This window comes from Coffea eugenioides, chromosome 2, assembly GCF_003713205.1.
Source record: "Coffea eugenioides isolate CCC68of chromosome 2, Ceug_1.0, whole genome shotgun sequence".
In the NCBI taxonomy this organism is placed as follows: domain Eukaryota; kingdom Viridiplantae; phylum Streptophyta; class Magnoliopsida; order Gentianales; family Rubiaceae; genus Coffea; species Coffea eugenioides.
The window spans coordinates 57,514,543-57,525,336 of record NC_040036.1 but is presented as its reverse complement, the minus strand read 5'-3'; the positions used below and the strand labels follow the sequence as shown (position 1 = coordinate 57,525,336).

The 10,794-nt window shown below is 39.9% G+C and overlaps 1 non-coding gene across 1 annotated transcript; it reads right to left on the bottom strand.

Annotated features, from left to right (window-relative positions):
• Positions 1-9,654: 9,654 nt before the first annotated feature.
• On the bottom strand, positions 9,655-9,761 carry LOC113764259. Its single transcript, XR_003467539.1, has one exon. It is a non-coding gene; the product is annotated as a small nucleolar RNA R71 (small nucleolar RNA).
• Positions 9,762-10,794: the final 1,033 nt, after the last annotated feature.

The following is a 10,794-nucleotide window of genomic DNA, read 5'->3' as shown; positions in this document are numbered from 1 at the left end:
AAGAAAAGGGTGGGTTTTGAGAGTGGAGTTAGGAAAATCAACAGTTAATTGTTCTTATCTAACATACACATAGTATATGTTGTTGCATTTCAATTGTTATCTTTTATTACATTCCAAATGTATAACTTGATTTTAGATCCTCATTTTGGTAATACTTACTTCACTACTACATGCTCTATTAGTCTTGTGCTTTCAAATAGCAATTCCATTTTCTCCTTTCTTGAGCATAAATCAGATTCTGATCACAATGCTCAACATAGTGGTATGAAAATTCTTGCAATGCCAGCTGAAATCTCAGATAATAGAGTAACGGTTTTGGGCTGTTGTAATGGCTTGATTTGTTTATCTATGATCTCTAACTCTGACCAAAAGTGCACTCTTGTTATTTTGAATCTGCAACTGCATGAGTTTGCGTTCCTCCCCCAACCAAAAATTGAGAAAAGAGCTCGTGAAGATGTTTGTGGATTTGGATTTAGTCCAGCAATTGGCCAGTATAAGGTCTTGAGAATTTTCACCAAAAAGTGGCAGCCAAGAAAATCAGAATCTCAGGTTCACACCATTGGATTCGATGACGGCTGGGGAACTATAGGGAAAACACTGTGATAGGGTGCATTTTAGTGGGATATTTTGGGCATTATTGCACAATTGTTTGACTAAATATTTCATTAATTGGGTGGATTCGATTCAAATATGCTTTTGGTGCTAATTGCAGGAACTGATGCTGGAAAGTGCTTAAAAGTCAAAATTAGAGGATTTGTCGTACGTGGGGCACTTCAAGCAGTGGGGCCCGCTTGAGAAACTGAAGAAATTAAATTGTAATGGATTTTATTTTAGTTTATTTTTAGGGAGTTTTGTTTCTTTGAATACCAGTTTCGGATAAGAGGAAATGATAGGTTGTCGAAGCCTGTGCAATAATAAAAACCTGCTCAAACTAAAAGTAATTTCTGTAGATAGCGGTGAACAGGGTCGAATCCACAGGGATTGGGAGTAATTATTTTTTTCAAGTTCACAGTGACAAGGGGGTGTTTTTGTGCAGAGGGTAACAATCAAAGAAATTCAAATAAAATCTAAGAAGCTACTAAAAATTAAATAACAAATTACTAAAATCAAATGAGTGATAATTAAGGATCTAGCCAAGCAATAACTTCAGCAATGGTTCACCTAATTGATCATCGAAACAAAGGCAATTCCAATTATTTACTAATAAATAGGTTATAACTGCCAAACAAGCGATGACAGTCAACCCCTCCTTACTGTGTCGGTGATTAAGGTACGCCCGTTAATCACTGCTCTAATTGAGAAATAATCTTAGGTACGCCCGTAAGATTTAATTCCCCAATTGCCTTACATATTAGAGGAGCCCTATTCTAACCAAATAACGCACTACCAGGGTTATTTCAGGTTAGCCCGCGTATCCCCCTGACATGAATCTAATCGTGCCAGTTGTCACTATTTCAAGACAATTAAACAATTACAGATTTAATGCCCTAATTGACAATAGATTATCAAGTTAACTAATTATCCGGATCCAAAACAATCAATTAATTAAATAATCATGAACACTGCAATCAAGGGATATGCGAATACCAATAAATAAAAGAAAAAGATAAAATTAAATCGATCTCACAAGTTTAGGCGAACCAAAGCCTCCATTGCTCCTTGACTAGAGTGGAGAAATTAGTTCATGTTTAATGAGAACAAAACATACGAAACTGAAGCAAAAGCTACGGCCATTGCCCTGATTGTTCCAGGCATATGCGGCAATAGAACCACAAAGGACGAAAGTAAAAGTCAAAAGGAAAAGCTACGGGAAATCATTCAACTCTGCCTAATTGACATGCGAGAATTTAAGCTACAGGGAAGCCAACCAAGGAAAGGTCAAAGAGTAAAAAGCTCCCCCGGGGCCCCTGCTCCTCTGCATTTTCTATTCTTATATAGTAGTCTATCTCTTGCTCTTTTTTTTTCCATCGTTTGTGCGGCGGTCTCCTAATCCAAGCCCATCCGTCCGCTGCCCTCTTCCGCAATTTTACCAAAATAGGCACAACGTCTTCTTTTTCAAAAATGCCCTTGGGACAAGCTCTATCATTTGGACCCCTTTTCTGCTAAATTGGCACCTGTTATTATATTTTCATTCTACTCCCTGAAATAAGTTCAAAATACTAAAAATGAGTAGAATCCAGCAATTCACCCACATCAAGTCAGATAATAGGGGAAATTAATAATAAAATAAATGATAAAATTGCAACCTATCAATTCCCCCCACACCTAAACCATGCTTGTCATCAAGCATAAGAACAACAAACAAGTACCAATATCTGACAATGGTCATTGCTCCGTCTACCATATTGCCAAAATACCAAGAAAAATATATATCAAGCATGGGTGATCAAGATCCAAGAAACATCACTTCAGTTAGCTTCTAAACCACAAACTCCTCTAATTTCATGTTAACTAATCTAAGAAAAAGGAATGACGCAAAACATTTATCAGCAAATGGTCCAACTATTAACCAAAATCTCAACATTAAATTCATAAATCAGCAAGCTGACTTTTATTATACACTAACATAACTTTCACGTTTTTATTACATATTTCTACTTTTCTCTTTTTTTTTCTCTTTTTCTCCTTTTTTTTTTTCAATAGTAACAAAAGACTTAGTCGCTAGCCATTGGAGCCTTTTGACGCGAACTCTAACATTTGTTAGATGAAAGAGTCCGGTTACTCAGCTTCTATCGCCACGTGACCACACACTCATAGCAATTACTACTTTTTGACGCAAGAATCGACACTTTTGGTGAAGATCCTCGGTTACTCGGTAGTAAATACTAGCGGAGTACAGTTAACTCTTATTCACAGCCACATAGCACAAAAAATTCAAAATAACACAAAAATCAAAAGAAAATTTGTAGCCGCTAGCCTCATTTTCAAATATGGAGAACTAAGGTTAATAACTGGATCAATTCACATGAAAATACCAACAATCATTCCCTATACCTAGAAAAGTTAACCAAAAATTATAAGAGTAAAACAATCATCGATATTCACCAAAGAGATGTTTTTGGATTCAACCACATTAACTTGATGCATTCTTATTATTAAAACTTGGCAATAGTAGAAATAGAGGCAACAATCCAACATCAAACCTTGGCATGCACATGTGAGCTAATCACTAAAAAAAAAGAAAGAAACTGCACGAAAGATGGCCAAGTAACAATAATAAAGGAAAAACTAGAAACGCTAGTACCCCCATTTGTTCCCCTCCCCCCACACCTAAATCCTACATTGTCCTCGATGGAGGTAATAAAGTAAGTAAAGCGAAGAGAACAATGAAACTTCCCTGTCGAATGGCTAAGGGATAGGAGGGAACAGTGGAGTGAAACCGATGTGATGGAGTACGCGGCCAAGTTCTGAGACATCTCAACCCAATTCAACCAGTAAATGCAAAACTCTGTCTACCCAAAATCTCAACAAAGTCTCCAATTGGACAGTGGATATCTCAACTCAAAATCGGCAATTCCAGCAATAGCAGTTTAGAAATTTGACAATAATAACTCAATTACAAACTCTCAGCTATCAGGCAGGCAACCAACCCAATAGAAGCAACAAAATCAAGGCCAATTACCCCAACCAGTACCACTGGTGTGCCACACAGTTGATGTAAAATCTCAAACGGTCAACCCAAATCACTTGATATTCCAACCAATAGCAAACGGCACCAGAAATAAAAAGGAATCAAAATGGCAACCACCGTGCACAGAACTCCCAAACAATTCCCAAATAATAGGCGTAAAATCAAGCAAATCAATCCCACTAGTGCAATACAGGGCAACCAAGTAAGCAAGGGCAGCAAGAAATTAAAATACGATAGTCTAGAAAATGATGTCCCAGAAAATGAACTAGCGATTGGGAGCATACAATACCTCTACCTGTCAAAAATTTGACAAGTAGCGACGGTGCGCACGGCAAAGGAAAGAGGAGAGGTGGTGGAGCACAAGCGTCACAAGAGGGAGAAGAGCCTGGCGTGTGCCATGGTTGGAGAAGGCGGCGCGCGACAGAGGGGGGCTCGACAGCGGCGAATGCTTGCTGGGTGTGCGCGATTTGGGGCCGCACGGCTGCTGAAGTGAGATAGGCGCGCGATGGTGGGTGATGGAGGCGGACGCGAGACTAGATGGAGGAAGAGTGGTGGTGGCGTTTGTGAGCTGGTGGAGCGCGTAGCCGCTACCGTGGAAGAGCTGGGGGCCGCGAGGAGCTGGTGCAAGGACTGGCGTGCTCTGGAGCGGAGCTCGCGGCAGGGAGAGAGTGAGAGCGAGCTGGTGGCAGGCCGTGGGTTGCTAGGGGCGCGCGAGCTCAGGCGGCTAGCGGCGGACGGCAAGGCGCGCTGGAGTGGAGCTTGAGCTGAGGTGGAGGCGGCGGTCTCTGCGAGGAAGGAGAGAGGTAGCGAGTTCCGATGGTGGATATGGAGTGAGAGTGCGTGGGGAGGGATGGCGGCGTGAGAAGGAGCCTCGGTCGACACAGAGGAGAACAGGGGAGAAGAAAGAAAGAAAAAGAAAGAAAAGAAAGAGGAGGTAAGAAAGAAAAAGAAAAAAGAAAAAGGAAATAGTTTTTTTTTTTTTTGCTTTTCCGTTTTATTTTTTTTCTCTTTTTAGAATTTTTTTTTTACCGGAAGACTCTCCCCTTTTTTTAAAAAATTACTAAATTTTTTTTTTTAAAATTTTTTATATATAACTTTTTTTATTATTGACAAAATTTATTTTTGAAATTCAAAAGTAGAGATTAATAGAAAATCAATAATCGTTCTTGAGATTTTTTGAATACTTACCTTTCCCGCGAACATGACGCAGGCACGTCATGAAGGCACGAAATCTAGAGCTTTCCAGATTATTTGACGCGGGCACGTCATGAGGGCAAAAACCCCTTCTGACGATTCTGACCGTGAGCTCTTCATACGTCATGACGCAGGGATGCCTGTGAATCATCAAAAACGAAAATTGAAGCAAAAAATTAGTTAAATCCAAGGAAAAAAAATATTTAAACTAACGAACAAAAATGAACAAATAACTAAAAGAAATTGGGTTGCCTCCCAATGAGCGCCTCTCTTTAATGTTTTTGGCTAGACATTATCATGTTTTGTTCATGGAGGATAAAATCTTGTGGCTTGTCTTAATGTTTCATCCTCTATATAGTCCTGATAGCCCTCGTAAATAGAGTAATCTTTAAGCACACGAGTTACGGGCTTCCATGGACTAGTAAATGGCGTCAAACAAGTCATCGATAATTTGCATTCTCCACTCACTCCTCCCTCACATGCATTTATTGGTCCAAGATATCTTGCCATCACCACTCTTAATTTATTCCTGTCATGAAATTCAAGATTTTCTGGTATAATAAAATCAATTTCATTAACAGGAATTAAAGAATAAGAGTCAAGAGAATATTGATTAAGGAATGGAGGAGATGTCACCGCATTTGGAGGTTGTTCACTGGATTCATTCACTTGGACGGGTTGATATTGGGGGCTCATTTTTTGCACATCAACTTCCTTTTCAATTGCATCTTTAGATTCGTCTCCTTGAAACTCTTGCAGTTCCATGTCATTTGGCCGGATAATTGCACTCTCATCTTCTTCAAGGTTGATATTGGTTTGTGAGGGCAATTCTTCAAGGTGAGAAGCTAATCGCGCTATCCTAGATGTCAATTGGTTCATTTGATCCGCCAGATTAAGCATGCTCGCTTATATCTCCTGATGAAATCGATATGTATTAGTAGCAAATAATTCAATCAATTCTTGAAGAGACATACCTGACATGGATGATGGTTGTTGAGACTCTTGCTGTTGAAAATCCATTGGCCCGGTCGCATAATTAAAATTGAAATTATCCCACCATCCTTGATCATACCTGTTTGGGTAAGGGTCATACCACGTTTGAAATCGAGGTGGAAAATCTCCAAAAGTATCAATTGGAGCACTTAGATTATCTTGAAATGCGGGGCATGTGTCGGTTGAATAACCTGAGTCAAAATAAGTTCCACAATTTGCAACAGCCCATTGATCATTAGGAAAAACATGAGTCTCATAACCCCATTCAGGAATAAAATCCAGTCTATCATCAAAATACGGAATGTTAGCAGCCATAAACTATATAAAAAAAATAAGAGAAAAATAAATTAAAAATAAAAACAATGTGAACTCAAAAAGAAACAAATTAATCTGGCACCAGTCCCCGGTAACGGCGCCAAAAATTGACAGGTTATCGAAGCCTGTGCAATAATAAAAACCTGCTCAAACTAAAAGTAATTTCTGTAGATGGCGGTGAACAGAGTCGAATCCACAGGGATTGGGAGTAATTGTTTCTTCTCAAATTCACAGTAACAAAGGGGGTGTTTTTGTGCAGAAGGTGACAATCAAAGAAATTCAAATAAAATTTAAGAAGCTACTAAAAATTAAATAACAAATTACTAAAATCAAATGGGTGATAATTAAGGATCTAGCCAAGAAATAACTTCAGCAATGGTTCACCTAATTGATCATTGAAACAAAGGCAATTCCAATTATTTACTAATAAATAGGTTATAACTGCCAAACAAGCGATGACAGTCAACCCCTCCTTACTGTGTCGGTGATTAAGGTACGCCCGTTAATCACTGCTCTAATTGAGAAATAATCTTAGGTACGCCCGTAAGATTTAATTCCCCAACTGCCTTACATATTAGAGGAGCCCTATTCTAACCAAATAACGCACTACCAGGGTTATTTCAGGTTAGCCTGCGTATCTCCCTGACATGAATCTAATCGTACCAGTTGTCACTATTTCAAGACAATTAAACAATTACAGATTTAATGCCCAAATTGATAATAGATTATCAAGTTAACTAATTATCCGGATCCAAAACAATCAATTAATTAAATAATCATGAACACTGCAATCAAGGGATATGCGAATACCAATAAATAAAAGAAAAAGATAAAATTAAATCGATCTCACAAGTTTAGGCGAACCAAAGCCTCCGTTGCTCCTTGACTAGAGTGGAGAAATTAGTTCATGTTTAATGAGAACAAAACATATGAAACTGAAGCAAAAGCTGCGGCCACTGCCCTGATTGTTCCAGGCATATGCGGCAAGAGAACCACAAAGGACGAAAAGTAAAAGTCAAAAGGAAAAGCTACGGGAAATCATTCAACTCTGCCTAATTGACATGCGAGAATTTAAGCTACAGGGAAGCCAACCAAGGAAAGGTCAAAGAGCAAAAAGCTCTCCCATGGCCCCTGCTCCTCTGCAATTTCTATTCTTATATAGTAGTCTATCTCTTGCTTTTTTTTTCCATCGTTTGTCCGGCGGTCTCCTAATCCAAGCCCATCCGTCTGCTGCCCTCTTCCGTAATTTTACCAAAATAGGCACACCGTCTTCTTTTTCAAAAATGCCCTTGGGACAAGCTCTATCATTTGGACCTCTTTTCTGCTAAATTGGCACCTGTTATTATATTTTCATTCTACTCCCTGAAATAAGTGCAAAATACTAAAAATGAGTAGAATCCAGCAATTCACCCACATCAAGTCAGATAATAGGGGGAATTAATAATAAAATAAATGGTAAAATTGCAACCTATCAGGAAATCCCTTCCTCCATTTTCAGGGGATTACTTGTTTTAGGGGATTTTCGTTTTTTTACTTTTTTCGGTGGCCGTGGCTTTAAAAACAATCAGGGGACAAAAGCCACTGGGGGTTGACTTTGCAAAAGGGGCTTCTCCATTTGCACTGATGGAATTGAGTAGAAAACAATTGAAAAAAACCCTTTCTCGTATGTTTTGTGAGAACAAAGGAAGAACAGAGGCTAGCCGCAATTGTGGACCTTTGAATTGTTTTTCAATCTGGCTTTGACCGAAATTGAAGAAGGAAGAAAAAGAAACTCTCGCATGTCTTTGTAAGCAATTTGGGAAAAAGGCAACAAAAGGCCAGCCGCCATTGTTGACTTGTAGCTAACGCTTTTTACCCTTGTTTGATACAATTGAAGGGAGCAATTTGACTCCTCGTACATTCGGGCTTCTGGAGACCATTGAGAGTAATCAATTTCCTTGTTCTTGTCTTCGGTTGTTGACCGAAATTGAAAGATTCCATTCGGCAACCTTTCCCAATTCTCCACGTATGGTTTGTCCTCCATTAATGGAGGGCTAATTCTCTAATTCTAGTCAAGGGGGCAACTAACGAATTGGTTCAGCAATCACTGTGAGATCTAAACCGTTTTTAATTATTTTCTTCATTTATTGGTATTTATATATTTCCTGCTTCTAATTGTTATAACCCTTGTGTATGATTGATTAGTGCGTAATAATTAATTGTTCATATAGGCTATTTTGCTAAATAGGGGTAATTGAATCCGTAATTATTCGTTATCTCTATCGTAGTAGCAACTGGCGTAATTGGATTTATGTCAGGGGAACATATAATCTAATTTAAATAAACCCTCGTAGCGTGTTTATTGGTTAGGATTGGGCCTTTCTAATTATTAACGCAATTTAGATAAATCCTACGGTCGTACCTAGGGTTGTTTCTGCATTAGAGAAATAGTTAACGGTCGTACCTTAACTATCGAGAAATTAAGGAAAGGTTGGTTGTTTATCGCATGTATGACAGCTATAACCAATCTATTAATAAATGTGGAATTATCCGTGAATCGATGATCAGTGCATGAACCATTTCTGAAGTGTACCCTTGGCTGGAGTTTCTCTAATTATTTCTTTTAATTAATTATTTTCTGCATTTCATTTATTTAGTTAGCATTTAATCCTGAAAATCCCATTTATCTTGACTTGAAAAGAAACAAATTTCTCGCTAGTCCCTGAGGAGACGACCCTGCTTGCCACTGTCTACTAGTTAGTGAATTCAGTTAAATAATTAATTCAAGTATATCGGATTAAGCAAACTCTTCGGGAACAGGGTGAATCAAGTAACTCATCGCACAACTAGAGTCCCTGCTCCAGTACTAGAACTGATTATTGACTGCTTCAGGTGATAGTTAGGTTTTATTTATTATTATTGCACAGGTTCGACACCTGTCAATTTTTAGCGCCGTTGCCGGGGACTGGCGCTTGAATTATTTGTTTCTTTTTGAATTCAGTTTTTTTTCTTGGTATTTTTGCCAGTTTATGCCCTGTTTTTCTCGCACAGGTGAATTGATATACGACCCTGAGGTTGAGAAGGCAGCGCATAGGCGAAGGCAAGAGACCAAGAGACGAAAAGAAGGGCAATTATCTACTGCAATCGAGTCAGTAGAAGTCGAATTTAGCATGGCCAACACCCAAACATTAAGGGAGCTGGCTGCCTCGGAGTTGACTCACAAGTCCTTGTGCATTACGTTCCCAACTCTGGCTGAGAATACCTCTTTCGAGCTGAAATCGGGATTGATTCACCTCTTACCCTCGTTCCATGGTCTCTCTGGTGAAGAATCCCACAAACACGTCAAGGAATTCGAAGTGGTTTGTTCTAACATGAAACCTCCTGAGGTCACTGAAGAGCGGATTAGACTACGAGCCTTCCCCTTCTCTCTCAAGGATGCAGATAAAAATTGGCTATATTACCTACCCGCAAGTAGTATTACCACATGGACACAGTTGAAAAAGAAGTTTTTGGAAAAATTCTTCCCTGCATCCCGGGCTGCGAGTTTGAGAAAGGAGATATGCAGCATTAAGCAGTACCCCGGGGAGTCCTTGTATGACTATTGGGAGAGGTTCAATAAGTTGTGCACTAGATGCCCGCAGCATCAAATTAGTGAACAATTATTGATCCAGTACTTCTATGAAGGGCTCCAGGCATCTGACAGAAGAATCATTGACACTGCAAGTGGAGGAGCACTGGCAAATAAAATGCCAAAGGAAGCATGGGAGCTTATTGAGTCAATGGCAGAAAATTCGCAGCAATTTGGCTTCCGTGAGAGCAACCCTACCCGTAGGGTCAATGAGGTAGAGACGTCATCCATTCAGCAGCAACTGTCAGAGTTGACGTCTAGTATTAGGCAATTAGCCGGGGGGAACGTGCAACGAGCGAAAGTCTGTGGAATCTGCACAAGCATGGACCACTGTACAGGTACATGTCCCCTTTTGCAAGAAGATGGGGTTGAACAGGTAAACATGGCCGGAGGCGTGCCCGCGCACTGGAGACAGTATGACCCGTACTCCAACACGTATAACCCCGGATAGAGAGACCACCCCAATTTCAGCTATGGGAATAGGCCACAAAATTCATTCCCAAATCGTCCACCAGGATTTCAGCAGCCATGGCAAACAAAACCTCAACTTTCGTCCTCCAATTCAGGAAACTCTTTGGAGGATATTGTCAAGAGCCTGGCCACGACTATTACTCAGCTTCAATAGGAGATCAGATCCCTGACCATGAATACCGCTCAGCTCCAACAGGAGACTAGAGCCTTGACCACGAGCACTACCTAATTCCAGCAGGACCCAGAGCAAGCATGAAAGATATAGATGCTCGAATGAGCCAAATGGCAACTACCATCAAGCGCTTGGAGTCCCACGTTTATGGAAAATTACCATCGCAACCTGAGGCAAATTTCAGAAATGTGAGTGCCATGATACTGAGGAGTGACAAGGAAGTGGAGGGACCTAAAGTGGAAAATACGAAGAGCAAAAGTGAGGAGGAGATAGAAAAGGAGATTGAAGAGGGATGATGCATTCGCGAAGACCCTAAGGTGACATTCACTCCTTCCCCCCTATTAAATCTAACTTACCTCCTTTTCCTTGCAGGTTGGAAAAGACAAAGAAGGTAGAGAAGGAAAAAGAGTT